General features: G+C 59.9%; 1 pseudogene; it reads left to right on the top strand.

Annotated features, from left to right (window-relative positions):
* The first annotated feature begins 4,698 nt into the window (after positions 1-4,698).
* On the top strand, positions 4,699-23,835 carry LOC124093717 (probable RNA-binding protein 19; annotated as a pseudogene).
* Positions 23,836-24,849: the final 1,014 nt, after the last annotated feature.

Below are 24,849 nucleotides of genomic sequence, written 5' to 3'. Positions count from 1 at the left end.
AGTGAACAGAGACCAGGTGAGGTGTGCTGTGTAAGCCCTGCCAGACACAGGACAGACCCCACAACAAAGAGTCACTAGCCCAAATGATACCAGTGCCAGGTTAAACCTGGGTTAACTCACGGGGACACGTGAAAATGGTGTAAGATGATGTATCACAGAAAAGAACATGATGACAGGGAAGACCCCCAAGGTGCCGCAGTCAGTAGAAAAGCCCAGGTGTGGAGCAGGACATGGCTTCATCCCCAGAGGAACCTAGCTTTGTGTGTGACCCACCATGCTGGCTTTCCTCTGGGAAGGGGAAAATTTGGAAAGAATCTGGTAATTGCAAACTTGGATGCAGTAATGCGAAAGCTCAGAACTTGGATGGGCTTATTCCACTGACCTGGAGCACCTGGATGTGTCCTTCTGTCCTTCTGTCACCTTGTAGGACAAGCCACGTCAGGGCAGGGCCTCAAGGGCTTACCCCAGTACCCAGTTGGGAAATGGATCTGCGGCTTTTGTTTTGCAGAAGGAGCCAGGAAGAGTGAGCTGGCCTAGGAATTAGGAACCAATTTGGTTTCCTGATTTGTACTTTTTAGTATTTGTTATAATTTTATACCCTGAATGTTCACATATTTTTAAAAATGTGTTTAAATCTCACACATGTCCAGAGAAGGGAGTAGTTAAGAAGGTCGGAGGCCTCCCTACAGTGGAACTTTAGGTTTGTCACTGTGATTAACATAGACAAATATCCGTGCTTTATAGACAAGTAAGAAAAGCCAGCTTTAACCCTAAGTATTTAAGAAAACAAGAAACAAAAAAACAACTCCTTAGGAACAAAAGACCAGATGTAATGCCTTAAATTGCTGCTGCTAATATTACTATTTTATAATTACATTATTCGTTTCTTCTTCAGTTTTTATTTCCCAGTTTTTCTTACTTTATGGTGGAGGAGAGATGAGTGTGACTTAAAGGAAGGAGAAAAACCATGATCACTTGGTTATCTTTTCTGATCCAACACTTTACTCCTTATCTCTTTATCGGATTGCATGGTTTCTTGGGGGACTGATAAGGGGCAAAACTTGTCCTTGCAGAACAATGTTCTTGAATTCCTGGTGCCCCTGAAACCAGTGGCCATTCGAATAGTGGGAAATGTGCATGGGAACAACACAGGTAAGGCCTGGAGCTGGGTGGATGTGCGGGGGAGGGCTGGCCACATGTTTGGGGAGGTCCCAAGGCAGCCTTGTCCTTTCTCCTTGTTGGGATCCTCAGTTCTGTGGATGTGGCTAATTAGTCAAGATGCGGATCTCTGTCATCCTTGCCTCTGGCAGCCTGGTATATAGTGTCAGAATTTTCTCCTCAACTGTTCTAGTAGGTTCCCCTGTTCTGTTCAGGTAGATGCCCGCAGGTCTGGGTTTGCTGGGCTAAGTCCATGGGCGGCTCTGTGGGCGGGCAGTGCTCTACCTCTCTGCGCATGTGTGGTGTTGCCCCAGACCACATCTCCCCAGGTGTCCGCTCCGGGCTGTGAGCCTCCTCCCCTGGCCTTGGAGACCTGGGTCTGGCTGCCTGGAGGCAGTGAGCAGGGCTGGAAGGAAGGTGGATCTGGGAGAGGTGGGCATCTGCCCAGCCCAGTGGCCAGCTAGGCCAGAAAGCCGTATGAGACCAGTGGCAGAATAGCCACATCTCAGAGAACCATACTAAGGCTCTGTGGCCACTGGGTGTCTGGACCCTGGGGTTGGGAGTGTCTTGACAGGAAGAGGCCACCTGGGCAGAGTGGTCAGGTCTGGCCGAGCTGGCACCCAAGGAGAAAGGTGCTCCTGCGTTGGGGTGGTCCAGTGCCCTTGCTGTGTCGCGTCTCGTCCCTCCCCTGCTCTCCCGCCCAGCTCACCAGGATGATGGTTCAGGCAGCCATTTCCTGGAGCTCAGCAGAGGTCAGTGTGAGGGGCGGGGGACAGAGTCCCTGCCCAGGTTCACAGCCCAGCCAGCCACTTAGGAGCCCTGTGACCTGGGACAGGAACTCAGCCTCCTTTCCTCGTCTGCATAAGGGGTCAGACCTGTCGTGCAGTTAGGAGGGGTCAGGGTCAGCCCTGGATGGTGTGAGCACTGGGCACACTCAGAGTGCAGCTGTTGGTGTTGGTCCTGGTGGCGGGGCCACTGGTTCATGGCGCCTCAGAGACCAGGCAGAGAGCCAGGAGGAAGGTACCTGCCTTGTTGGGGCTCAGGGACAACATCTTGGAGGCCTTGGCACTGGAGAGAGCCAGCACCTGTGGAAGTGTGGGGGCAGAAGCTGGGCCGGGCCCTGGGGCTGCAGTAAGTGGGGGAGCCTGGGCCCAGTGGAGGCTCAGGGCTTAGGACAGCCTTAGGTTTAGAAAGGCCCGCTGGCCAGTGCAGGGAGGGCCGCAGGCAGCCGGAGGCAGTGGAGGCTTTTGCTTGTGTGGGCTGGTGGGGGAGGCTGGGGGAGATTGTGGTGGTGTAGATGGGGTGCTGCTTGGCGGCTTCACGGGTTGAGGCCCAGTGAGGTTGAGGCTGTGGAGGCCTCCGCACCTGCTTGTTGCTGTGTAGTCATGGCCTCTGGAGCTGCAGGCAGGGTGGTATGGAGGTGACCCTCCAGTGCTGGGCTGTGTCACAGCGGCCATCGTGAGCATTTCTTCTCTGCAGAACATGGTCAGGGAAGGGGTGAGGCTGGGAGGGAGGCAGAAGGGGCCTGGTTTTTGCGCCTTCACCCGAAATGCCAGGTGGGTGCTGAGTGCTCCTCCAAAGGGTGGCCAGGTGGGGTCAGCCTGATCCAGCGGCCGCACAGCCCCTAGTGCCCGCAGTGCTCCTCTGCCTGGGAAGGCTGTCCTTTCTCGTCTTCCATCCAAATGAGCTTCAGAGAGGAGGCCACAGCCAGGGCCCTTTGTTCTTGCCTCAGTTGTTACTTCTTAGACTGGGAACTTGCAGGCCTGTGGTCGCGCTCGGCCACACGGGGCAGAGTCTGTGGGGAGGGCTGACTCACGGGGCACCATCTGGAAGTGCTGCCCGAGCCCCTGTCTCTTGGGAGGCTGACCTGGACGTGGAGCATCAGAGACAGCGTGATGTCCATGGAGGTCCCACATGGGACCTGAAGGTCTGGCCATGGTGTCCTGCTCCCCAGATCCTCCCACATAGGCTGGTGCCCTGGCCACACAACAGTGCTGCGCAGGACAGGAGGGGGATTGTCCATAGGCTCCAAGTGCCCATTTGGGAAGAGGAAGACCCACATATGGGACGTGGTCACACCCTGGTGTTCAGAGTGTCCACTGCAGACAGTGTCCTCTGAGTAGGACAGAGTCACAAACACTTCTGCAGCACTAAGTGTAGCCGGTGCTGGGTAGTAGCCACCCACTGACTGTTGCCACAGTCTGGCTGGGCACAAATGCCGCAGTCTGGCTGGGCACACAATCACGAGCCACCACACAGCTTGTAGATTCAAACAGCAACTCTTTATTCCAGAACTCACACCAGCCATCTACAAACACGTTCTGGGGAAATCCACGTTCTCTGCCCAAATCCACCTCCACTGGGCTTCTGTCTCCCAAAAAATATACTGTCTGAATCCCGTGAGAACTCACGGGGAACTTGGGCAGCAGGATATGCCCTATTCCCAGCAGGAATAATCTTAAACCTGGAACGCCCTAAACCCGATTATCCTAAACCGGGAACACCCTAATCTGCCCTGGTCCTTGAGCAAGGTCATCTACATGCAATGTCACTGCAACATGGGGTACGCTGGCAAGGAAATTGTCATACCTTCTTGGCTAATGGCTCCCAGCAGACTCTTGGACCTTCAAGGCCACCCTTTGCTTGGGGACTGTTGTGCCATTCACAGGCAAGAGGAGGAGGCCTGAGTGGGTGAGTTGACCGACCCAGGGCAGGCTGCACGTGAAGCGGGATGGAGCCAGGTGCCTCTCCTCCCCCATTTAGTAGGCATGAGGGACTATGAAATGACGCCCTTGACCTTGGGCCTGGTGGCTAGCACAGCACAGCTGCTCTGTGTTCATCTGGCCGACCCCTTAGTGCCCGGCCCTTTCTCACCCTGAGATCAGGCCCAGCTCCAGCTCCAGCAGGCTGACGCCTCCCCTGTCCTCAGGTCCCCTGTCGGAGATCCACTACCCCATTGACACCCTGACCAGGAAGCCCAAGGGCTTCGCCTTTGTCACCTTCATGTTCCCTGAGCACGCGGTGAAGGCCTACGTGGCCGTGGACGGACAGGTGTTCCAGGTGAGGTGGCTTGTGGGCACCGAGTCACTGAGCCTGGCGACAGAGAAGGCCACCCCAGGTAGCTGTATGAGCAGGCGCACGTCCACATTCTGGGTCCCAGGACCCATGGTGGCCAGCCATGTGGTCACCTCCAGTAAGCTACTTGAAGGGAAGATGCTGTGAGAGGGGAGCTTGCTGAGGTGTGTGGGTTGAGCTGCTGCTCTCCCATTGTCCCCGTGCGGTGTGCCCAGGCCCGGGCAAGGCCACCTCCAGTGTTCCTCCATCCATCTGTTCATGGCATATTGGTCTTCCGGACACTGGGCCCGACTGGCCCCAGCCATGTGCAGCTCACAGTGACACCTGTGCAGGGTCTGCTGGGGGGAGTCGGGAGCCATGGGGTGCTCCCAGAGGGTACACTCCCCTTGGCGTGGCTGTGTCGGGTGCCCCCATCCTTAGCTGGACGGAGAGTAACCACGTGGCTTTCTGCCTGCCGTCCCCATCTCCTATCAGGGCTCATTGCTGAGTCCAGCTGGCTTATGACAAGGGGACATGATGGAGGGCGGGGCTCTGCTTACCTCCTGCTCTGTCCCCTCAGGGCAGGATGCTGCATGTGTTGCCGTCCACCATCAGGAAGGAAGCCAGTGAGGATGCAGACGTCCCCGGCTCGTCCTACAAGAAGAAGGCGTCCGAGGACAAAGCCTGCAGCTCTAGGTCCTTGTCTGCCCTGTGTGGCCTCTGCGCCCATCTAAGCTCTGCTGCCCGCCCCCCAGCCTTTCCCCAGCCGCCTGGGCCCTTTCCCTCTGTAAGGTGGGGCCTTCAGGGCCTCAGTGTCCCCGCTGCACATTGGGAGAGCGGGACTGTGCCAGCATAGGTTCTGAGGTGTCACCAAGGGCTGGGTCCCTGGCACAGAGCAGGTGCCGACACTTGTCAGGGCTTGGGTTTGCTTCACTGCAGGCCGGGAGCTTGCCCAGGACAGGAGAGCTGGCGGGGGGCGGGGAAGGCCGGCGAGGCTCTTGGCAGTTTTGGTGTCTGCGAGAGGCCTCTGTTGGTCCCTGCCTGACCCATTCTGCCTGCCCCTGCCCTCAGCTCCCATAACTGTAACACGCTGTTCATGGGGCCCAATGCCGTGGCCGATGCTATCGTGCAGAAGTACAGTGCCACCAAGAGCAAGTGTTCGACCATGTGAGTGAGCAAGAGTGTCTTGCGTGCGTTGAGTCCACAGACTTCCTTCCAAATGCTGTCCACGGCCGCCCTCTGCTGTGGTCGATTCAAGCAAACCCTGGAGTGTTTTTCAGCCACTTGGCAAAGGACGTCCCTTGGTTCTGCCCATTAGCTGCTTTCTCCATTGTCCTTTACCCTCCCTCACGGCACTCGGGTCAGCGATGACCGTTGGAGGTAGAAGGCCGGCCCCGCGTGTAATTGTGAGCGTCCCAGTGGCCACGTGTGTACAAAGAAACAGGCAAAACTAGTCTTAACGAGACACGGTCTTCAACTTGACGTCTAGAGCCTCGTCACTTTGACGTGAGCAACGTAAAAAGCCACACTGTTTCTTCCCTTCTTTCCATCAATCCACTGTATTTTGTGGGTAGCACGACCTGGATCTGAACATGCCACACTTCAGGTGCCTGGTCTTGTGGTGGCTTGTGGCTGGGGAGGGCAGCCTGGCCTGAGTTGGAGGGACAGCCACAGCCTCTCAGGCCCCGCCCATGCCCTCTGAGCACTGGGGCTCAGCAGCACCTGGACAGAGGTCCCACCTTGTAGTGCCACCTAGAGGAGGCAGGGGATGAGAGGAGGGTTTGGGGGAGCTGTGGCAGGAAAGTGGGCGGGTGGGGAGGTGACAGAAGGAAGGACTGCCTGTAATGGGGTCAAGGTCAGCGTATGCAGAAGCCCCAGGGTGCAAGTGGAGCCTCACAGAGACCTGCCCACTGCAGGAAGGGAAGAGCCCCAGGGTGGGCAGGGGATGCATGGCTGTGGAGGGCAGAGAGCTGGTGTAGTGCCAGAGCATGGTCCCCACCTCAGTGTGGGTGGGCGACAGCACCCTGAATCCCCTCCACACTGGGCCTGCCCTACTGGCTAGGTCCTGCCTGATGGGCCCGGCCTCCTCTTCTCTCTCCACAGGAGACCAAGGACACTGTGGCCGTGCGCTGGCCCTCTGGGAGACTCAGCTGGTCCAAGAAGTGCGGCGCTTCCTCATCGACAATGGCGTCAGCCTGGACTCTTTCAGCCAGGTGGGTGCCTGCTGCCCCACTGACCCCACCTCTGGGGAGTCGACTGCTGCTGATACAAAGCTGGGGACAGCCTCAGGGGAGGCTGGGGTATGGGTGGGTCCTGGGCTTACTGGATCCAAACTGAGTGCTCAACTTCAGAGTTGCCCCTCCCAAGGACAGGGACAGCCAGCTCCTGGGGGCGGTGGGCTGCTCCTGGGGGCACAGGCTCCTCGCTGCTTCTGCTTCCCACGCCTGTGTCCACAGGTGGTCCGCAGTGCCAGGAAGAGCCCTCCATGCTGAGGTGCCAATCTCGATTACTGCCCAGCGGCAGGGCGCCTGGGAGGTCCATCGGAGCTGTGGTCAGTCACTGTCGGGATCTGGTGACTCAGCTGGGGCTGGGATTCGACCCCGGCGGGTCTCACCGGGTGCCCTGGGCCTTCGCCCTCAGCGGAGCTGCCTGTTGGCTGTGGAGCCAGCGGGTGGCACCTCTTGGGTCCTCCATGTGCCTGGCCACTGAGCCCCCAGGTGCACACCTTGACTAGAGGCCACCAGGTCAGTGCCAGTGTCCAGCTGAAGAGCCCTCCTGCCGTCCCTCACGTGGCCTCTCCTCCCTGCAGGCGGCAGAAAAACGAAGCAAGACTGTGATTCTGGCCAAGAACCTCCCGGCAGGCACCCTGGCGGCCGAGCTGCAGGAGACCTTCGGCCATTTTGGGAGCCTGGGCTGTGTGCTGCTGTGTGAGGGTGGCGTCACTGCGATCGTGGAGTTCCTGGAGCCCCTGGAGGCCCGCAAGGCTTTCCGACACCTGGCCTATTCCAAGGTAGGCCGCTGGGAGCTGCTGCGGGGAGAGGGCCCAGGAGCTGGTGTGCCCACTGCCCACACGGGCTCGGCCTGGCTCCATCTTGGTGCTGGTCCCGCACCCCCACCCTCCCTGAGGACGCTGCAGAAAGCACCCTCGGCCCCTGCCCAGCTCCGGCTGTCCTCGGCCTTCCTTTCCTGCCTCGACTTGGGTCTCCCTGGTTGGCTGTGGCGCCGTCTGTGCCTGTGGTGAGCTGAGGCCGGTCCTGCATGCAGGGCCGTCCGTGTGTGCACACGTGTGTATCCGCAGCACAGGGGCCTCTGGGGCTCCATGACAGGTGGCCGTGAGCCAGGTGGCCTAAGACCACACAGTGCACCTGTCGCAGTGCTGGCAGGCAGGCAGGTATCCAAGAGCAAGATGTGGCCAGGGCTTCCAAGGGCTCTGGGGAGGACCTGTCCTGCCTTTGCCAACTGCTGGGCTCCCGGTGTCCATCAGCTCCCTGTGCCACTCCCATCCCTGCCCTGTCTTTACGTGGCCTTCTTCTTGGTCCCAGATCCCTCTCCCGGGTTTATTGCCCACCCAGATAACCCTGGACCATCTCGGGGTCTTGATGGTACTTTCAGGGGATGCACTGATAGATCTTGGGGGTCTAGATGGTCATCTCTTGGGGAGACACCTTTCACCCACCACAGGTCATTTGTCTGCCAGGCCCATTGGTGCTTTGCAGGCCGTGGTCCCCAGTGACCCGCAGGCAGGCCTTCCTGGCCCCCTCCAGCCCTGGGGGGTTCCCAGCTGGGGCCCTGCCCACTGCACCATCAGGGCTTGGTGAGAACTTGGCCCGTGAGACTGCTGAGTCTCTGGTGGCCCTGCCAGGAGCCGTGCCTGGACTGCAGCCGCCCCTTCCTATTCGGGAAGGAGTCCCCATCACCAGAGTGGATGATGGCAAAGGCACTGTCCAGGCGCAGCCTCCCCTTTGACTCTGACAAGTGTTTTCTTCACTGACCATTCCCGTCAGCAGCCTCGATTGAGGCCCAGTGACCCGAAGCCACACAGCTCCTAAGTGGCACCGCCAACTGTCCGACCCCCAGGCTGCTCCCACTCCCTCCCGAGCACATTTTTTTTCATTTTCTTGTTTGTTTTTATACCAGGGATTGAACCCAGGGGTGTTTACCCACTGAGCTTTGTCTCCAGCCCTTTTTTATATTTTATTTTGAGACAGGGTCTCACTAAGTTGCTTAAGGCCTCACCAAGTTGCAGAGGCTGGCCTCGAACTTGCTGTCCTCAAACTTGCTATCCTCCTGCCTCAGCTTCCCAAGCCGCTGGGATTACAGGTGTGCGCCACTGCGCCCGGCTGCTTGTTTTTTTTTTTTTTTTTTTTTTTTTCCTGGACATAAGTAATCTTTGAGGCTTGAATGCAGTATGAAATTTGAAAAGAGTCCCAAAGGCTGTAAGTTGACAAGTCTCCCTGCCATCCTGCCCTGTAGCTACCCAGGGGCCTTCTACTGAGGTGGCTATTAGCAGTGGCTGTCTCAACCTTTTTTAAGAAACCCCTGGCACACAAGTCGCCTCTGAAAGGCAACAGGAATGCTGTTGGCTTTGCGACTTGCTGACTTGCCCTGGAGCTGCTCTGTGCCAGCAGTTCCTCCCCTTGTCACAGTCCCCATTTCATCCTCTGACTAGAGAAAGCACCCAGGGCACCTGGAACCCACCGCAGGTCAAGGCGACAGAGACGTGGCCTTTGCCTCTCAGCCTGGGCCCGAGTGTTTTCCTCAGGCACCCAGAGCTCTTGGGGTTCTGGGCTGCGCGTCTCCTGGCTCCTCTGCCCTGCCGAGCACCCATCTTCTCCACCCTGGGAGAAGCTGTGTCTCGTGACAGGGACCCACAGTGTTGGCACCTTTGCCTCTACAGTTCCACCATGTCCCCCTGTATCTCGAGTGGGCTCCAGTTGGCATCTTCTCCAGCACAGCCCCTCAGGGGAAAGAACCCAAGAAGCATCTGCGGGAGAGAACATGGTGGAGCCAGAAACCGGCAAGAACAGGTTAATGTCCTGGGCAGGCGGGCGAGGGGTGGGCAGAGAGCCAAGAGCTGTTCAGCAGACAGCTGCTTTACAGCTTTGTTCATCCACAGACCAGCGGGTCTCGGTCTCTGATTATGCAAGTGTTAAAACATCCCTGAAAAACAGCATCAGAGCCGGGTGATGAGGCCCACGCCTGTCACCCCAGCAGCTCAGAAGGCTGAGGCAGGAGGATCCTGAGTTCAAAGGCAGCCTCAGTGAGACCCTGTCTCTAAATACAATACAGAATAGGGCTGGCCTGGGGCTCAGTGGTGAAGCACCCCTGATTGCAGTTCCTTGTACCAAAAAAAAAAAAAAAAGATATCAGAATTACGAGTCCAGGGGCTGGGGATGTGGCTCAAGTGGTAGCGTGCTCGCCTGGCATGGGTGCGGCCCAGGTTCGATTCTCAGCACCACATACAAAGAAAGATGTTGTGTCTGCCGAAAACTAAAAAAAAAATAAATATTAAAATTCTCTCTCTCTCTCTTAAAAAAAAAGAATTACGAGTGCAACGTAATGTAGCATATTTTTAGTTTGTCAGCTAACGGTTAAGGGAAGAAAACCTAGATCTCTTCATACCCAGAAGAGCCCATGAAAGTCCAGAGCTCCACAGGTGGCTGAGGGGCTGGGGGCCATGTTCTTGAAGTGGCTCAGCGCCCTCTGGTGTCCAGCGAGTACCCAGGCAGGAAAGGAAAGACCAATGTGTGTCCCCAGCCACAGGGGTGCCAGCCCCCTGGGTTCCCCCTCACAGTGGGGCATTTGAGGCAGGATGAGGTTTTCCTTCAGGACTGTGGTGCACACTGCAGGTCATGGCTTGGCCCTGGCCCTCGCCCGTCAGGATGCCAAAACCTGAGTCCCTCCCCGTCCCCCAGCTGCCCCTAGGAGACAGGCAGCTTCCCATGGAACCACGTAGTCTGGAGACCACGACCACGTCTTAGAATAGACACCTGGAGGGAGGTTCTGAGGACTGAGTTGTTTGACCCAGATGTTCAGATTTTACCTTCTGCCCACCCGCCCCACACAGGGCTTCCAGTTGCTCAGTTTACTAGGATAAGGATTTTCCTCTTAAAAATAGACTGTCTCTTGTTTACCACCCTCCTTGTTCTCGTTTATTTACAAAAAATTAAAGTGTTTTACAGTTTAAAAAAAAAAGTAGAGGAGGAGTCGTCTCTGGTCAGCCAGTGTCGGTTGGATTCTGCGGCCTTCTCTGAGCACAGGCCTTCCGCCATGCCCGAGGCTCATGTCCACTCCCCGTGGGTCTTCAGGACTGGCCGTCTGTGCTGCGTGAGGTGACCGCCCCTCGCGGCTGGCTGCTGCCTGAGTTTGTTCCCACCAGAGGGTCCACTCCACAGCAGCATCTGCCTTGCTGACCACAGCACCCTGTGGAGTGCCAGGCCCCGGGAGTGACAGAGGGCAGAGTGGCACCTGCTCCCTGCCTGCTGGCCTGCCCTCCACGTCCTTCCACTCAGGAGCCACTGCTGGGGAACTGGCTGCCATGCTGGTGACGTGGGCAGTGCCGTCGTCGGCCCCTGCTCTGGGACTGGGCCGGCTGCCTCTTCTCAGGCTGTTTCTGACCCTGACAGAGAGAGTGGTGCCCACGCACCCTCCTGAGGACGCGGGAGATGCAGCCTACTGGCCACCGACACCCCCACGTGGTGGGAACACCTGTCTGTAACCGGTGGCTGCTGCCCATGGTGACCAAGACAGGCGTGGCATGACTGTCCCCAGCATCTCTCGGCTGGTCACAGGTAGTGTCAGAGGGAGGCCTTGATGGCAGACGGGCTCTAGAGCATGAACAATGGCTTCTTGGCACCCGTGTCTGGACCCTGTCAGAATGCTCCTCTGTCCCCGGTCCCCCAGTTGGTTTTGAGGTCCTGTCCCCTGTCCTCAGGTGGGTGTGGAGTGTCCCGACAGTGTCCAGCCACTTGGAGGGGCTGGCTTCTGCTCACTGGCTGACAGAGGAGGCCTCAGCCTGGATCTGCTCCAGGACGTGGTGCGACGTCCACCCGCTGGCCTCACGTCACCTCCTGGGTCAGCGCCCTGAGCCCGTCTTTCTCTTCTGACCATGTTGCCTACACAAGCCCCCATCCTGGTCCCCTGAGCTGTGCCCTCTCCCCTGCATCTCCCCACCCCACTCTCTGCCTGTTGTTCCAGATGTCATCTTCCCCAGGATGACAGGAGGGGGACCAGGTGCCATGTCTTGGGCTGGGCGGGGCAGGAGGGCAGCTCTGGCATCTCTGCTCTCTGTTCTGGTCTCCAGGGGGGCGGCCGTGTTATCTCGCCACCACCAAGACCCGGGCCTCCAGATAAAGAGCTCCGGGTTGGGGGGGTCCTGGAAAGCTGCTGGTGACTGATAACAGCCCTGCCGGCAGCCGAGGGAGCCCGGAGGGGGCAGCATGCACATTCCGCGCCTGATTGTAATGAAGCCCGAGCCCTGGATCTGCCTGTGTGCCACAGTCCACCTCTCAGCCACCGATATCCACGCCTGGCTTGGCCTCTAGAGGTGCAGCTAGCAGTGTCTCAGGCAGGTGGCCTTGAGTCTCTAGGGCCAGCTGTGGTCCTTGTGGTGTCACGGTCACTCCTGGGGTGGTGTGGGACATCAGGGATCAGCGTTTCTCAGTGATGCACAAACAGCAGCTCAAGAGCATCCTCAGGAGTAAAGGCCCTGGAGCTGAAGGCCCAGCCAGGACCATCTAGTTCAGATTGGAGACTGAACTGAGCTTCAGAGAGGCTGCTTCACTGTCCTGAGGTCACACAGCTCATTAGAAGCACACCCAGCGCACAGGACTCCTGTCCCAGCACCTGAGTGTAGAGACGTGATTGAGGTCAGTCCTCTCAGGTCTGGATCCTGGCCTCACTCCTGCCAGTGGGTGAGTCCTGTAGCCTGTCTGTGCATAGGTCATGAGACATGAATAGAAGCTTCCCGTTGGGTGGTTTGAAGATCTGACTGGGACAGTGAGACCCTGCAGTACAGGGCCCCATGCTTGATGCACCTGCCTGCTGCAAGTGTGTGGGTTGGGGTCCCCACTCCTCCTGCTCCCCGTCGCTCACTTGGTGGACGGTACTGAGCGCCTCCTGTCTTTGGTCCTCAAGATGCAGACAGAGCCACTTGGAGCTGTCCCCAGCCAGGCCCCAGGGAGACAGAAGGGAAAGGGAAATACAGAGTGGGATGTGACTTAGAGGGTTTTTGTTGTTGTTGTTGTTGTTTGTTTGTTTGTTGTTTTTTAATTATTTTGGCTTTAAGCACAGAGGGCAGTGAGGTCAGGCCTGGGGTCAGTAGGCTCCATGTGTACAGACTGACACCCAGCTTCTGCAGCAAACCCCTCAACGGCTCCATGCCCCATTTCTTCCTTCTATAAGTGGAGCAAGAACCAGCCTAGCTGCCACCTCGGGAGGCCTGGGGGACTGACCATCACTAACCCCTCAGAGCGACCCAGGTCTCCACATGGCAAACTTGGGAAGACAGTGTTGGGCAGGGCTATGTGATGGCTCAGAGCCTGGCTGGCAGCCGAGGTCCCCAGGCCCTCAGCCACCCATCTGAATGTGCCATCGGGATGGGTGGGTGGCGTGGGGGCCTGGCACAGGCCAGCGCACTGGGAGCAGCACCTGATGGCAGTCTGCATGCCCCCTGCTCCCCGTTCCTGCGGTGGGCGCACAGCCCATAAGGAGCTGCGCCTGCGCAGGTACCACCTGGGAGTGTAGGGGCTGCATGTTCCTCTTTCCAGGTGTTCTCCAAAGTGGGGGCCATGAGGAACTGCTCCATCTCCAGGAAGAAGAACACAGCAGGTACCCTGTTCTTGTGGAAGGATGTGGTTCTGGAGAGTCCACACCTTGGGGGTGGCAGGCTTATGCAGAACAGCCCTTCCTCTGCTGGAGGCCCCTGCTGTGCTGTTGGAGAGGTCCCTGACCCAGGCTCTGAGTCAGAGCCTTTGTTGGCCCTCAGGTGGTCCTGAGCTGTGTGAATGATAGGCAGCAGCAGCACCCATCAGCACCCATGAGCACCCAAGGCCTCCCTTGTTCCCACGCCTTGGCACCCAGGAAATCCTCAGGCGTAGCAAAAAGGATGGATTGTGGGCTTTCCCCTCAGTTCCAAGGGAAATGACCCCGATGTAGAACTTCTAGAACATTCTACCACATCAGTAATACTGCACCTCCATGGCTAGTAGGTAGTGGGGCAGGCATAGGCCCCCTGGCACCTCTGTCAGCCCTGGACCTTGTCCAGATGCAGTTGTCCTCTGACCACATGTTGTCCAGCCCTGAGTCTTCAGAGCATGAGCAGGGATGGTCCTTTGTCCTTTTCACAGCCATGCAGTCCTGTCCAGCAGCCCTTGGCCTTGCAGAATTGGTGGGTGCAGAATTGGGTGCAGAATTGGTGTGGTGCAGTGTGAGTCAGCTCAATACTTTCCTGGGTGCCTGTGTGTGTGGCCGTAGTGACTGCTGCTCCTTCATTCCCAATAGGCCCTGGGCCACCAGGTAGTGGGCACCCAGGACAGTAGACCAGAGGAGGTGCCATCCCTGTCCCCAGGCACCTGCAATAGCAGGGGGACATATGAGCTGGTGGCTTCAGGGCAGGAGGCTGTAGCAGGAGGGCCATGGTAGGACTGCGGTCTCCAAGTCAGACTGGGGCCTGGAGGCAAGGAGGCCAAGCAGCCTGGTGGCAGAGGCTGAGGCGGGAGGTGCCCTGGAAAGGGAGGAAGACTCCCGTTGAGAAGTGGCTTCTGTGCCCGGCAGAGGTTTGGACTGTGGTTTGGTGGGCAGCCAACGAGAGTTTTAGCAGATACTTCTGTGGCATAGAAGTTAGAGTCCCTTGCCTCCGACTGCTCAGGCTGCTGGAGCGGAGGGCCACGCCTGGGTCCTTCATCAGCAAAGACAGCCTGCCTTAGGGTTCTGGAAGCCAGAAGCCCAAGGCTAGGCATTGGCAGCAGTGGCTCCTTCTGAGGGCTGGGTGGGGAGGGGCGGCCTGTCCAGCCCTCCCTGGCTGTGATGGTGTCTCTGTGCCCACAGGGGGCTTTCCTGTGTAGGCCTGTCCTGGGTTCCATCCCCACATACCTTTTAAAGGACACACACACACACACAGAGTCAGAGCAGCAGACCCCCCTGGGATGGGCTGCTGGTGCTCCTGCCCTCCCACCTCGGAGGAGTGGGGAGCCAGGTGGAGTCATGGCTCTTGGCCCTCCCCAGGGGGACTTTCTATCTGAGACCTGGAGCCAGATGGGAGGGTCCAGAATCCCCACCAGGAGGCAGCCCTGGGTGCCCGACAGCATGTGGGCTTATCCTGTGCACTAGGTATGGAGGGGCTGTCCTGGTGGAGGGCCCCCTGGTCACCGAGGTGGTCATCCCTGTCAGTCCCGCTCCCTCCCGAAGGCGGGATTCCATGATGAAGTTAATCCTCATGTCAATCATCGGTTAATTAACAGTCCTGAGCCTCAGGTGGCGGGCTCAGCGGGAGGGCTAGTCAGAAGGTGGGCCTGGAGAGGAGCCATGGGGGGGGGAGTGGAGGTCCTGGGCTCACTCTGTGCCCCACTGGCTGGGGGCTCCCCCTCTTTCAGGGGTGCTGCTTTCCATGGGATTTGGATTTGTGGAGTACCAGAAGCCGGAGCAAGCCCAGAGAGCCCTCAAACAGCTGCAGGTAAGTGGGGCTCAGAGCTGAGGTCTGGGGCGGGCCTCGGCAGGTGGCAGGGGCTGTTGGCCTCTTCTGCTGGGGTATCGCGGGCGCTCACGTCCTGCTGGCCCGTCCTTCCGGGTTCTCCAGGGACCACGCCCAAGAGAATGAAGAGCCCCTCACCCTCCAGGGTCACTGTCCTTCATCTATTCCACTCACACTCCTTCCCTGTGGGCCTGGTTTCTGCCAGGCACCGGGCTAGGCCTGGAGAGACCTTCCTCTTTCTGGGGTGAACAAACAAAAGCCCAGATCATGAGAAAAGCTTGGATACGGGGGCTGGGGACATGCTCAGTTGATAGAGTGCTTGCCTCGCATGCACAAGGCCCTGGGTTCCATTCCCAGCACCACACACAAAAGGCTTGGATAAAAATAACTTGAGAAGTGGGGCTACCTAAGGTCATGTGGGCAAAGGGGGCCTCTCTGAGGAGCAGATGGTTGACCTGACCCTACTGACATGAAGTCAACTGCACAGAGACCTGGAGGGAAAGCTGTATAGGAGCCGAGAACAGCAAGTGCAAAGGGCCTGTGGCATGGACTCTGAGGTTAGAGTAGGCAGAGTGTGTGGTGGGGTCAGGTGAGGTGAGAGGTGTTCAGGACTAGGTTCACAGGCCCTCTTAAAGGACTGGAATCCAACCTGAAGGCTGAGCAAGACTCTGGTGGGTTTGGAGCACACAGGGAAGGGTCTCATTTATCCTCTAGGACGGTCTCCAGCTACTGTGTGGAGATGGGATGAGAAGAAGGGGAATAGGCAACCCTGTGGTCACCAGAGCTCTGTAGCCTGGACCAGGGTGGGGGCAGCAAAGGTGGTGGAAGGGGCTGAGAGAGTTTGGACAGATCCACATCCTGTGCTACCGCCTGGGCCCAAGTCCTGGGGTAAATGGAACCCTTGGCAGGAGGAGGGAGCTGTGGCCGCAGAGCACATGGCCTGGGATCTCTGCCACCCCCTGGGGAGCCGCCCTCACTGGCAATGACTGCAACTCCCTCACTGAGGCCCACGGCACTGGGACTGGGTTCTCAGGGCTGTGGACACAGTGAGCCCACAGGCCCTATGCCCTTGAGTGCTGTAAGGTCAGTGCTGCCACACGGCGCAGGGGACATCATGAGCCTGGGTCTCTGTGGCCGCCAGCTGCTGAGCCATTTTGGGGAGGCCCCTCTGTGCCTGCCATCCCCACCCCTTTGCCAGGGAGCAGGCGGTCTCCCACCCTCTAGCCACGGCCCTGCTTTGGGGACACGCAAGGACACGGTGAACAGTGAGGACAGGGGATGAGCTGTGCTGTCTCCTCTCCAGGGTCACATTGTGGACAGCCACAAGGTGGATGTGCGGATCTCAGAAGGAGCCACCAAGTGAGTCTTCAGTGCCTCCCCTTTCCCATGACGCCCCTGTTCTTTCTGTCCCTGGAGCTGGCCTCCCGAGGGTGTCTCAGCCCTTCCAAGTCCCATGTCCCTTCCACCTGCCCCCCCGCCCTCTAGGGTTCTTCCTGATTGGGGTTGGGGGTCTTCGTCACACCTGCTCCCTGCTGAGCTGGGGCAGTGCTGATGACTTGGGGGATGTTTCATGCACCTTCTTTGAACCCCGGGGATTACGCGCCGCTGGAGGTTGGCCAAACCTCTCTGGAGGCTGTGGCCCTCGCCCTTCTGGGCTCTGGGGCGGCCTTCCTTGGGCTGCACAGTGGTGCCAGAGGCCTCAGCAGTTCAGCAGGTGGCAGGTGGAGACAGACGGGTTGGCCCAGCGACCCAGGTGTCCGGAGGGCGAGGTCTGCTCCTGGGCATCCTGGGCACACGTCCCAGTGAGCCAGCGCGCTCTGTGGCTCCTGATGGAGGTGGCACGTGTCATGTGCCCCTGCTTGCCATTATCATCAGTGTCACCCACCTGCCTCCAGTGTAAAACCTACTGCTGCCAGCAGTCTGGAGCTGGGGGAAGGCATTTATTTGGTGATTTCCAGCAAGTTGGTCGGGTATGGGACGCCTGTGCTGGGCCTCCTTAGCCAGAGGAGGGTTGGGTTGGGGCCCAGGAGGGTCACAGGGTTCCTGAGGGGGACTTGGGAGCCCAGACCTGGATCCCAGACCTGGAGCCCAGAGCCTCAGGTTCTTATCCAGGGACAGGTGACCTGGGTAGGGGACTTGGCCTGTAGAGTACAATGTGACACCTGGGGGTGGAGCCTCCAGCATGCGCCTTGCTCACAGCTCAGTGGCGGCCTCTTCCCAGTGCCTTGTCCCCAGGGCCAGCCCGAGGCAGCCTCGCCAGCTGCTGCAGCCTGGCCGATGTTCACATCATTTTATTCTAAGCTGTGTTGAGCCCTGCTCCCCAGACGCTTTCGGCCCTGGGTGGCGTTCGCTTATGGGATTTGCATCCTGGGGATGCTGCTGCTAGGACCTCCTGCAGTGGGGGTGCCCCGAGTCCTGTGTCTGGCCTGGAGTCGTTTGGCACGCGTGGCGGATGGCGAAGTGCACTGGTCATCCCTTGCTGTGTCATGGACACCCTGGGACCCGCAGCTTCTGCAGTAGCAGGTTCTGTGGTCGGAGCTCGGCAGCCCTGCTGGGTTCTGGCTCAGGTCTCCTCTGGGGCTGCAGTAGGTGCCACCTGGGTCACAGCCCCTGGAAGGCCCACTAGCACTCACGACTCGTCCTCTGAGGGGGTGCACACAGGGCCATGGTCGGGGCCCAGGCCCTCACCTGGGGCTTCTGCCCTGGACGGCTCGATTGTCCTTCCAACATGGTGGCCAACTTCCCCAGGACAAGGCCCAGGAGAAAGCTGGAGGGTTGACCAAGGTGACCTGTACCCTCCCCTCCTCTCCAGGCCAGCCCTGACCTCTGCCCGGAAGAAGCAGCTTCCCCGAAGCAGACCTCGTCCAAGATCCTGGTGCGGAAAATCCCCTTCCAGGCTGACCGCAGGGAGATCCGCGAGCTCCTCAGGTGAGCTCTGCGGCGGGAGGGTCGTGGCCGCCTGGGCAGGGCCGCCGCTGGCTGGGCTGTTCTCATGGGTCAGCACTGTGGGGTTCAGAGGTCATCTTCTGGCTGCCTTGATTCATCTCCTGTGACCTCGGAAAAGTCAAAACATCCTTCCTCGGGTGGGAGGGGGGCGAGCCAGTGTCCCCCTGGCTACCCAGCAGCTGCAGGAGGCAGGTCAGCATCGCTGGTGACCCAAGGCAACTCTGCTGAGGCTCTGCCCGGAGCTGGGTCACCAGACACCAGCCTCTTGATCCAAGCTCCCAGGGCGTCATCCTTTCCAGCCAGTAGTGGACCCCTGGGCTCAGTGGCTCCTCACAGGATGCCCACCCGAAAGGCAGCAGACCACCTGCTTCCCACGCCGCCTACTAGCACAGGAGCCAGACGCGGAGGGGACAGCGACCAGCGGGTTGGGGGCTGTGGGGACGCTGCAGGCCCATAGTGATTCCACAGAGGAACCCGGATTTCAGACCAGGTCCTGTCGCATTTGGAAGGAGGACCCGGCCGCCCAGTCTTAAGGGAATATAGCAGCTGGCTCCACACTGCACAGAGCAGAGCCATCTGCGGGGGCGGCCACTGTGTGCTCTGTGTCCAGGCTTGGCTGGGGTCTAAGAGCAATTAGGGTCTACCGTGTGGGTGACCATGGATAGGACAGCAAAGTCCCTAGAATCACCAGTTAGCATCTGGCAAGGCAGACCACGTGCAAGAGGAGACAAGGAGTGACCTGTGTGACTGTGCCCTGGGCGCCCCCCTGTAGATGGGGATCCACTCCTGCTCCCGCCCACCCTCCTTCATCTCCAGGCTCCATTGGCTGGAGCTGGTCTGGGCAGCAGGTCTCCCATGGTCCTGGTGCCCTGCCTGGCAGGATGGGGTCACGATTCGGGGGGTTATTTCCCTGCATGTGGAAGGAGCTTGAGGTCGTGGGTAAGGTGAGGGCCGTGGCGCGTGCGTCTGCGTGTGTCTACCGCTTCTGCTTCTTGAAGAGTCCAATTTAAGACCCGCCGGATCAGCACAGGCTGCTGAGAACAGCATGTGTTGATCAGAAAATAATGTCCCTGGAAAACACAGTTCCTCTTGGCTCCTTGTGGGCGGAAGGACTTCTTTGATCTCAAACTCCATGCCTATTGTAGGAGACCAGGACTTAGTGTCCCCTGAACATAATTACCGGGTCCCCTCCCTGCATTGTCCTGGTGGAGTTTCCCAGACCTGGGATCCAGGCCCTTCCCTCTCCTGGCTCCCTCTCCAGGCCTCCTGGGTGGCACTGGCTGATGGTTTGAGACAGTTCTGAGTGGCGGACAGCAGGGGTCACTGTGAGCCTGCTCAAGGACTGAGGCTCCTCCAGGAAAGCCCCAGATCTCAGACAAAGCCACCAGCCAGGAAAGGTCACCTGCCAGGGGAGGACCTCAGGGCTGGGGGACAGTCTGGTGCTCTGTGTCAGGCTGGTTCTGCAGGCTACCCTCCCAGGTGTAGGAAGAACCACCAGCCCCTGTGTGGCACGCTCTCGGTATTGTGTCTGTGCCCAGCGCCTTCTGTGCACCTGTCCCCCTGTGCCACATGCAGCCATGTGAGGGAGGGGCAGCCACCCTATACCCGCAGCAAGACTGGAAACGAAAAGGGCAGTCCTGCCTGGGACCCCACCACCATGACGGCTGAGAGTTTCGGCTGGTCTGACCCAGAGCCAGGCTGGGAAGGCTCCTCTCTGCCACCCTTTGTCTTCCTCCCAGGTCTGGAAGGGCCTGTGGTCCCCTGGTTGGTCTGAGTGGGGATGCTGTGCCTCCGCCAGCGTGTCGTTTTTACCAGGTGCCGTGTGGGGCACCACATGCCACTGTTTCAGGCAGCCCCAGGCCCTCCACGGCCCAGAGCCTGTGGAGACTCGGGAGGGAGCCCACGCAGCAGGCTCCCCTGTCCCCAAAGTCCTCGGCTGGGCCCCCCAGGGCTCTGCCCTCTGCACTTGACCACACTGTGCTCCCAACCGTGAGTAGTTCAGCCTTGGTGATGCCCAGACGGTCTCCAGAGGCCCTGCGGACCCTCACTTCCTTGGGGTCATTGTGGGCGGCTCAGGGACTGCTGTGGGAAGCTCAGAGTCCACACACCGTGGAGCAGGCTGGGCAGAGTGGCCCCACTCCCTGCCCGGCCACTGGCTTCCTGGGTCTCAGTTTCTCCTGGCTTTAGACCATGCAGAGCTCATAATGCAGGCACCGTGGTTCCCGATGGTGCAGGGGCGACCTGGTGGTCCTGCGTGCTGGGCCAGGATAGGGGACTGGGCTGTTTCTGTCCTCGGGTCCCGTGGTCATCAGAGCCTGTGGTTTGTCCTCAGCCCCATTTCCCAGTAGGGAAACCAGCTCCTGAGCCCGAGCCCTGCCCCCTCAGTCCTCAGGCACCTCAGACTGTCACCCTGCTCCTTCCCTCACTGCGTGGCCGCCCTCCCAGGAGCTGTTCAGAGGTTGAGATGAGATCAGGCACCTGGCAGGAGCAGCAGGAGGGAGGACCTGCCAACAGTGTCACCCAGGGCAGAGCCGTCGGTGGCAGGACCGAGTCCTTCCCACTTGCCTCCCTCTCTAGTCATGTCCCACGCTCGTAGCCTCCTAAGCTGCCTTGGCTCAGGCTCTAGGGAACCTGCCCCCAGTTCTGCTGCCCCTGCCACCTGCCCAAAGGCACTGTGGTCACAGCCAGAGCAGGGCAGAAGGGGCTTCGGCCCCAGCAGGTGCCCAGAGACCTATGTCACTTCAGATTCCTAAATAAGAAAGGAGGTTTGGTCCTGACGTCGCTCTCTGGTCCGCCATGTGCCCTTCCCTAGTCTCCACCTGAAAGTCCCCCGGGCTGAGAGGCTGTGGGCTGGGGGCGTGCAGGGCAGGCTCTGGGGCCTCTGCCCTTTGGCACCAGCTCCTGTGCACAGAGCTGAAGGACTGGCTGGACAGGTCTCACTTCTGCCCATGTTTCACATGGTGGCCTTCCATACCAGGGCACTTGTGGGGACGGTGCTTGGACAGAGGTGGCCAGGACTGAGGGCACTTGGGAGGCCTTGGGGCTGGGCTGGGCATGCCCCATGCTCTCGTTCATTGTCCCTGCAGCTCAGTGTGCTAGGAGCGCTGTTGGGTACTGGTTCTGGCCAAGGCCCTGGTGCCGGCAAAGGTCCCTAGAGGCCTCATCCCCCTGTGTCATTTGCCTTCCTTAGGGTGGCCTTGCTTTGAGTCCTGGTTTCTGGAAGGCAGTGGTCTCCCTCTTATAGGAAGGAGGTTCTGTGACACAGCTGGCCCCTGGCAGGTGACCGCACGGCCACACAGGCCGTGGTTAGGGTTCTTCTCCGGCCGTTGTGGAATCCTCCGTTTTTGTACCAGGGCCTGGCCGAGCACCAGGCTCCGTAGGTCCCTTGGTCACCTCTGCCTGTGGCCCTGGAAGGATCGCGGCTCCCAGCCCCGGCCGCTCCCTCTGCCCTGGGCAGTGTTTCCAGCTCTCAGGGCCTTGGTCTCCTCTCTGAAAGGGAGGGGGGGGGCGTTCCTAGAGCAGGAGGCAGAGACCCGGCCGTGGGCCGCCGCCTGCAGGCCAGCCCCAGAGCCTCCGCACACGGCTTCCCGCTGGCTGCAGGCCGCCGCCCCTGAGGAGCAGCTTGCTGTGGGCATCTGTGAGGGGGCAGTGTTCTCAGTGGGGTCGTGGGTGCTAGAGTGTTCCCCACTGGAAGGACCAGGTGACAGCTGCTGTCCTCCCTGTGTTCAGAGGGGCTGCATTGCTGAACCCACCCAGGATCCCTGTGTTCTTCCTCATCAGTTTACAGATGTGGAGGCTGAGGCCTGGGGACTCTGGGCTCCCAGGTCACCAGCTGGTCACTGTAGGACCACAGCAGGAGCCCAGGTACCTGGGCTTTTCTGGACCCCTGTAGGCCCAGAACAAGTTCCTTTGCCTTGATTTCTCCTGAACTGGCCCCTCTCACGACCCATCCTCCTGGGAGGAGCCACAGAACATGGGGCTCTTGGGTCATGCAGCACCCCACAGAGGCCAGGAATTGGGTCACCAAGACCTGTGGTCCCTCTTGGGAAGCACTGTCCCGAGGCGGGCGTGGCTAGGCCCTCTGTGTCGATGCCTGACACAGCTGCAGGGGACGCAGATGCGGGTGCGAGTGCAAGTCAGTGTGTGTTCTGCCCGGATGTAGCCAGTACCTGCTTGGGTGTCCCACGCGAGCGTGGGCGGCAGCCACAGCCTGTGTCGTCACCTTCCATTTCCTGGTGTCCGTTACCTGCCCACGGATCCAATCTCAGAGGCCATTGTGCACCTCGGAGGCTGGCGATCAGCGGGGCCCTGGCCTTGAGCAGCGGCAGGGAGGGGGAGGAGGCTACCAGCCCCGCATCCTGTCCCCTGTCCCCCTCTACGGCCAACAGGGTGCAGTCATCGGGCCCTCCTCCACCTCCCTGTGGGCAGCTCAGCGTGTCCCCACCCTGAGCCCACTCGCTCACCCCAGGGAACTCGGGAGCCCACCCAGTGCCAGGTGCAGAGTGGGGATGCAGAGGTGCACAGGACAAAAGAGGCTGTTGCATTGGTGGGTGGGGTGGGCAGGGAGCTGGGCAAGGGCTCCAGGTGGGCACCTTTCACAGCCTGGGCCAGCTCAGGCGATGCCCAGAGGCCGTGGGGTCTCTTAGGTCACAGATGCCTGGGGCACATGTTCAGAGGGGTCCCAAGAGGTTGGGGTTCCCAGAGAGAAGGTGACAGGGACTTAAGGAGACCACAGCGTGGAGAGGACAGGAAGGGCCATGTCCCCTTTAGTGATGGACAGTAAGACGGGGGAGGTGGCTCAGTCAGTCCCCCTGGGCCCCTGGAAGGGCACCAAGACGTTCCACCCTGGGCCAAGCACTATGACACCACCCTTGGGGAGTCCCCCAGGCCATTGTGGAAGGAGGCCAGGGCTCTGGGGGGACGAGGCACCTGCAGACTCAAGAGGAGGAGGACAGGAGGAGGAGGAGGATTGGGAGCACATGAGGTTCTTCAGGCTGCCTCTGTACAAAGAAAGCCTTAAATTGAGTGAGGCTGCTCACCAATGAGTGGTTAGACTAGCAGAAGGACTAACAGAGCAGGCAGCCCAGAGCTCAGCTTCCGTGCCCTGTTACCTAACTGGAGGGCCAGGGAACCAGCACCCCTGTTCCAACTGCTGTGGTCTCCTGGCTCTTCTCTGGCCAGCACCAGAGTCATGAGAAGCAGAGAGGACGTGACTTAAGTGTGACTCGAGGTCAGGTCCATGCTCTGCCACTTCCTAGCTGGACAGCCTTAGATCTCCTGTCTGCTTCATTCCCCCCCTGCACACCTACTGTGGGCCGTTGAGAGGAGCAGGGCGGTGGCACACAGTAGGTGCTCCGTCAGGGGGAGCCTGCATCAAAGCCCAAGCCAGATGTCCCTGGTTCTCCAAAGCCACTCCTCATCGTCACTCTGCACCGCTCCTGGGGTCCCTGGGGTCCCTGGGTTCTACATCATTGCACCCAGCTTTATTGAGTTCCTACTATGTGCCAGCCACTTCCTACGCCATTGGCATCTGGCCTCCAGTCAGAGTAGTGGGGGACGGAGAAGGCCCACTGGAGTGGGGTGGGGTGTGGGGCAGATGGTGAAGGCCCGTGGGGGTGGGGAGATGGAGGAGGCCTGCTGCAGGGGTGTGGGAGGGACAGAGGAGGTCCTAGGGGGTGGAGTGGGGACAGAGGAGGCTGAGGAGGCCGGGGAGGCTGGGGCCTGCCCTTCCCTCTCTTCATGCCGCCATCCCTCTCCCCTCCTTCCCTCCCCATGTCCCCAACCTCACCTCCCCTGCTCCTCCCTGCGCATGTCCCCTATGTCTCTGCCCTCCTGGACCTGCGTCTCCCCGCACCCGTGTCCTCCTCTCGTGCCATCTGGGCTCCTACAGAGCCCCGAAGAAGAAGCCGTCTGTGGTGTTGGACGGGATCCTGAAGCAGCTGGAGGACAGTGACCGTGAGGGTGACGAGCAGACACTGCAGCTGTGAGCTGGCACAGATGTAGGTGGTCAGGGGCCGGGCTGGGACAGCGCCCCCACCCCTGTTCGAGACGCTGCCCTGCAGAGACGGCCAGGCCGCAGCCTGCACCTGAGTCCCAGCAGCCACCCTGTCCCGTCGACCACAGGCCAGGGCACCCTGGAGCCGCGGTCGTTGCTCTGTCATCGGGGGTGACCACAGTCAGCGAGCCGAGGAGTAAAGCTCAGGACGTTCCCGCACTTCTGTCTGCTTCCTAATCGGGGCCACTGGGTGGGGACCCTGATGAGCCCAGGGCCCCTGGGGCTCTCATCAGCTCGCTCTGTACATTTGTGGGGACAAGGTTCCCGTCCTTGTCCAGTGTCTAAGGTGGCCTGGGTCCCGAGGAGGGCTCCCCAGCGCTCAGCTCGCTTCCCGGGCGCTGGCTCCGCTCAGCGGTCTGGCTCCGCCCTGGGCACAGGGGGGACACTGAACCCAGGGCGGCTCCCGCCGAGCGCCACCGCCCCCTCGTCCCCTCCTAGCTGCTGAAGTAGGACGATGGGGACGGTAGCCCTGTCGTGGAGGCCAGAGAGTGCCGGGCGACTGTCCAGGGTCCCAGTGCGAGTGAGGGCTGCTGGCAGGACGAAGGCCAGGCCTGAGTGACCCCGAGACAGGAGCAGAACAAGGAGAGCGCGGCCCCGACCAGGCCTGCTCAGAGCCGCGGGGGCAGCGGCCATGCTGGACACTGTCCTCGGCCTGGCCCAGGCCATGCCTCCTGGCATCACTTTGCCAGTGGGGACAGACCCCTAGACAAACAGGAAGCCACTCCCCACGAAGGCCCCAGACTGCCAGGCCCCCGGCCTTCTGTCACCCACGCAGACCCCCCTCTGCAGGTGGCCAGCGTGACCTGCTGGCACCACACTCTGGACCAGGCCAACTCAGTCTGACCCCCTGGCCTCCCCCCATGAGTGAGGTCACCTCCTGCCCAGGCCCTGCCTGGGGTCCCCGTCCACCCTCGTCGTTCCTGTTCCTCTTGAGCCCATCTAGATG

The sequence above is a fragment of the Marmota monax genome, unplaced genomic scaffold (genome assembly GCF_021218885.2).
Source record: "Marmota monax isolate L192 unplaced genomic scaffold, Marmota_monax_Labrador192_F-V1.1 WCK01_AAM20220418_F8-fsc00459, whole genome shotgun sequence".
Classification (NCBI taxonomy): Eukaryota; Metazoa; Chordata; class Mammalia; order Rodentia; family Sciuridae; genus Marmota; species Marmota monax.
This window is presented reverse-complemented; position numbering and strand designations above follow the sequence as displayed.